Raw genomic sequence first — 5,647 nt, forward strand, 5'->3', positions numbered from 1 at the left:
TTCCTCCCTTCCATCCTCCTTTCCTTCCTTCCTTCCTTCCTTCCTTCCTTCCATCCATCCTCCTTTCCTTCCTTCCTTCCTTCCATCCATCCATCCATCCTTCTTTCCTTCCTTCCTTCCTTCCTTCCTCCTTTCCTTCTTTTCTTCCTTGACTCGAGACAACAGGAGGGTTAAAAATGGCGGGTTTGATTCTGAGGTTTCAACTGTGACAGATATGAAAAAGGGAAGTATGGTTTTTTGGCTGTTGTACATGTAAGAGATGCACATGTGCAAAACCGAATGTTGAATGAAAGTTTCCTAGATGCATATGAAACAGGAAGTGTGGTTTTTTTGGGGTTGTTTCACCTTCCTCCCTTTCCTCCGTCCTTCCTTTCTTCCTTTCCTCCTCCCTCCTACCTTCCTTCTTTCCTTCCTCCTTTCCTTCCTTCTTCCATCCTCCCTCCCTCCCTTCCTTCCTTCTTCCTTCCTTCCTTCTTCCTTCCTTCCTTCCTCCTTTCCTTCCTTCTTCCTTCTCCTCCCTCCTCCTTCCTTCCTTCCTTCCTTCCTTCCTTCCTTCCATCCATCCATCCATCCTTCTTCCACCCTTCCATCCTTCCTTCCTCCTTTCCTTCCTTCCTTCTTCCTCCCTTCCATCCTCCTTTCCTTCCTTCCTTCCTTCCTTCCATCCATCCATCCATCCTTCTTTCCTTCCTTCCTTCCTCCCTCCTTTCCTTCTTTTCTTCCTTGACTCGAGGACAACAGGAGGGTTAAAAATAGCGGGTTTGATTCTTGTGTGGGACAGATATGAAAAAGGGAAGTATGGTTTTTTGGCTGTTTTACATGTAAGAGATGCACATGTGCAAAACCGAATGTTGAATGAAAGTTTCCTAGATGCATATGAAAAAGGAAGTGGGTTGTTTCACATGTAACAGATGCACATGAAAAAAGCACGTGTGGTTTTCTGATGTGTTTTCGTAACAATGAGACGCACACATACAGTTGAACGTGTGGTTTTCTGATGTGCTTCACGTGTAACTGAAGTGTGTGTGTGTTTTTGACATCTTACAGATCATGTGCTGCTTTTCTTGGTAAGACTCGTAGAAACTTGTGGTTTTGGTTAAATGTTCATAAAGTAAGTTTGTTTTAAGTGTCCTCCTGTCCTCGCTCCCTCCCTCGCTCCCTCCCTTCCTTCCTTCTTTCCTCCCTCCTCCCTTCCTTCCTTCCTTCCTCCCTTCCTTCTTCCCATCCCTCCTTCCTTCCTTCTCTCCTTCCCTCTATCCTCCCTTCCTTCTTCCCTTCCTTCCTCCTTTCCTTCCTCCTTTCCTTCTTTCTTTCTCCCATCCTTCCTTCTTTCTCTCCTCCCTTCCTTCCTTCTTCCTTCCTTCCTTCTTTCTTTCCCTCCTTCCTTCCTCCCTCCTCCCTCCTTTCCTTACTTCTTCCTTCCTTCCTCCCTTCCTTTCTTCCTTCTTCCCTTCCCTCCGTCCTCCCTTCTTTCCTTCCTTCCTCCCTTCCTTCCTTCCTTCCTCCCTTCCTTCTTCCCATCCCTCCTTCCTTCCTTCTCTCCTTCCATCCTCTCCTTCCTTCTTCCTCCCTCCTTTCCTTACTTCTTCCTTCCTTCCTCCCTCCTCCCTTCCTTGCTCCTTTCCTTCCTTCTTCCTCCCTCCCTTCCTTCCTTCCTCCCTTTCTTCTTCCCTTCCCTCCTTCCTTTCTGTATTAAATCAAGACCACTGTCTTCATCTTAATCTTAACCAAGTGTCTAAACCCTATGAACAAAGTTTAGTGATGCTGTATCGCAAGATCAAATATTTTTTTATAAAACAAATTGCCATGTAAGTTTCCTTAACCTTCCTGTCCTCCTCCCCTGGGTCAAATTGACCCCATATGTTTTGACTGTTCCTTCCTTCCTCCTTTCCTTCCTTCCTCCCTCCATCCCCTTTTCTTCCATCCTTCCATCCTTCCCTCCTTCCCTCCATCCTTCCTCCCTTCCTTCTTCCCTTCCTTCCTCCTTTCCTTCTTTCTTCCTCCCATCCTTCCTTCTTTCCTTCTTCCCTTCCTTCTTTCTTCCTCCCATCCTTCCTTCTTTCCTTCCTTCCTCCCTCCTTCCTTTCCTTCTTTCTTCCTCTCATCCTTCCTTCTTTTCTTCCTTTCTCCCTTCCTTTCTCCCTTCCTTCCTTTCCTCCTTCTTCCCTTCCCTCCTTCCTTCCTTCCTCCTTTCCTTCCCTCCTTCCTTCTTCCCTTCCTCCCTCCTTTCATTCTTTCTTCCTGCCTTCCTTCTTCCCATCCCTCCTTCCTTCCTCCCTCCTTTCCTTCTTTCTTCCTCCCTTCCTTCATTCTTCCCTTCCCTCCTTCCTTCCTCCCTTCCTCCCTCCAGGGCTGCAGTGGAATAAATTTAACTCTACATACATTTTCCACATTATGAAAAATAATCTTTGTGATACTGATATCCGTCATGTTACCCAGCTCTTCCATGTGCATCATTTTATATTCATTTCCTTTCATTTCTTTGCACCCATGCGATCTTAAAATAAAGCTCTTTGGTTGTGGTTGACGACACCGCATGTGTAATGATGAAGCCACAGGCCAATCCTCAGATAATAAAAAAATAAAAAACACCAGATCATCTTTGGTCAAGCTGCAGGCTGCCGGCCGACTCTGAATTGGTCTCCTTCCAGCGGAGTGACTGAGGGCTGCTTCACCATGATGCACAAGTCCAGTCCCTGCGATACTCAATCAATCTGACAGAGTTGTAATCAATATGTTATGAAGTCTTATAACTCAGGTCTTGCTGTGGGGCTCCAAGCAGAAGAAAGATCTACTGAAAATCAATGGAGTCAACGTTTCCACACAACACAGTCATTTGGTCTGAAGGTGACAGCTCTGGAAAATAAAAGGAACCAGAACAAGAGAAATACAGATATACAGGAGAGAGAGAGGAGGAGGAGGAGTGGACAGGGTTAAAAGAAAAAACGTTAACTTTGTAAATCTCATAGGTTACAAATTACAAGTTACTCTATTTAAATGTTTGAAATGTAACTTATTACATTTTATTACTTTTTGATGACTTTTCTAATTTTCCAACCAATGTTTTCAGCTGTTAGGGTAAGTGTTCTCTCCCTCCTTTCCTTCCTTCCTTCCTTCCTTCCTTCCTTCCTTCCTAACACCTAAGATCAGCTGTTAGGGTAAATGTTCTCTCCCTCCTTTCCTTCCTTCCTTCCTTCCTTCTTTCCTTCCTAAGACCTAAGATCAGCTGTTAGGGTAAATGTTCTCTCCCTCCTTTCCTTCCTTCCTTCCTTCCTTCTTTCCTTCCTAAGACCTAAGATCAGCTGTTAGGGTAAATGTTCTCTCCCTCCTTTCCTTCCTTCCTTCCTTCCTTCCTTCCTTCTTTCCTTCCTAAGACCTAAGATCAGCTGTTAGGGTAAGTGTTCTCTCCCTCCTTCCTTCCTTCCTTCCTTCCTTCCTTCCTAAGACCTAAGATCAGCTGTTAGGGTAAATGTTCTCTCCCTCCTTTCCTTCCTTCCTTCCTTCCTTCCTTCTTTCCTTCCTAAGACCTAAGATCAGCTGTTAGGGTAAATGTTCTCTCCCTCCTTTCCTTCCTTCCTTCCTTCCTTCTTTCCTTCCTAAGACCTAAGATCAGCTGTTAGGGTAAATGTTCTCTCCCTCCTTTCCTTCCTTCCTTCCTTCCTTCTTTCCTTCCTAAGACCTAAGATCAGCTGTTAGGGTAAATGTTCTCTCCCTCCTTTCCTTCCTTCCTTCCTTCCTTCCTTCCTTCCTTCCTTCCTTCCTTCCTTCCTAAGACCTAAGATCAGCTGTTAGGGTAAATGTTCTCTCCCTCCTTTCCTTCCTTCCTTCCTTCCTTCTTTCCTTCCTAAGACCTAAGATCAGCTGTTAGGGTAAGTGTTCCCATTAAGCACCAAAATCTAAGTCTAGCTGTGTTGTCATGGATACTGACATGATTTATAAAGGAGATCATTTCTTATAAAGCAACATTTATCTCTCATGTGAAACTGTATGCATTAGTTCATGTAGATTTTGGAATATAAAATAAAAATATCTGATGAAAAAAGTCAAAAGTCTGGCTTTGGTATAATTGGTACTGTGACACCATTTAAGCCTATCTCATAATGTATTTACAAAATATTTAAAAATAAAATAATTTCAAAGTGTTAAAAAGCAATTTAAGTATTCAGTAACATGTTAAATATTTTATTAAAAACCCCTCTTGAGTAAAATCTTAAAGGTCTGACATCAGATGTAACCTCCTTTGTCATCATCAACATTTTCATACGTAAATTTAAATTAATGACACATTTTTTTCTCCATAACTGTAACAGATTACAGTTACTTTTATTTTGTAATTAAATGACGTAATATTATTATTACATGTAACTAGTTACTCCCCAACACTGGCTATAGTTTATCTGAGTGGAGCTACTGTAATCTGAGCATTTTGGGAAACAGGCTTATTCCTTTTTCTATGTGAGAAGGAGATGAGAAGCTGGATGTGAATCTCATCTGTGTGTGTGTGTGTGTGTGGTGTGTTATGTCCAGAGCTGGAGTCAGCAGTACAAAGATCAAAATCAAACTTGTGCTAACCCTGGAGAGGCTGGACAGGTGGATAAACTGCTCTTCATCGAGAAAGACTCCTTTTCTTTTATTTCTGTTGCGATAAATGGAATAAAAATGCTGATTTGTGAGCCTGGAGTGATTGGTTTGAATAGAGGGGCTAAGCTCTTGTCTTAAGGTCATCACCTGTCTTGTCAGATGATGGAGAGACTAGAAGAAACAGCAGGAGTGGAGAGAAGAAAACAAGGGAGCAGATAAACATCAGACAGCAGAGGTGATTCAGAAAACAGAGATAGATGGGAATAAAGAGAAAGAAAGAGCCAAGGTTGGCACTGATGAAAGAAGACATTCGCTTCAGTTAAGATCAATACTGCCCTGTATTGAGGTTTTGGCTGTGTGTGTGTTTGTTTTGTGTGTGTGGTGTGTGTGTGTGTGTGTGTGTGTGTGGTGTGTGTGTGTGTGTGTGTAGCTGCAGATTGAATCTCAATCTCATGTTGAGGGGTAAATCCCAGGAGAGCTCAGGTTCAATTCTTCATTCCAGTCTTTTTGTCATTCATCTTTCAAAAAATAAAGGGGTGTGTTTCATGTTTTCTATTCTGTGAGTGTGTGTATTTGAGAGAAAGTGTAGTTCATTGAAGCTTAGCGTTACACGATGATGCTCACACGTGCAAACCGTAGACTGTATAAAAGAAATGGACGTAACATCCGTGACGTCACCCATTGGTTGTGGACTGCTGCTCGGAAGCCAATAGTTTCGAATCTGGGCAGAGCCATCTTGAAAATTTCAGTTGCATGCTGGGAAAAATAAAAACACGGATTCTACTTATATGGGCTGAGGCGGAGCCATGGGCGGAGCGGGGAGGTTGCTATGGTTGCTATTGGGCTGGATCTCGAGGACATTGGTCAATCAACCTGTCAATCAGGACGTAGCCACGCCCTAATGCATACCCTGCTTTATCGTCAAATATAAAATCAGGGAGGCCAAAAATGTCCCAAATGAACATCATACTGCATTGAAGAAGGCTTTAAACTAGCGATTGAGACCATAAACACATTTTGAAAACGTTTACTGAGGTTAGAAATCAAGTGAGAAGTTGGTGAATTC

This window comes from Scomber japonicus, chromosome 3 (assembly GCF_027409825.1).
Source record: "Scomber japonicus isolate fScoJap1 chromosome 3, fScoJap1.pri, whole genome shotgun sequence".
Classification (NCBI taxonomy): Eukaryota; Metazoa; Chordata; class Actinopteri; order Scombriformes; family Scombridae; genus Scomber; species Scomber japonicus.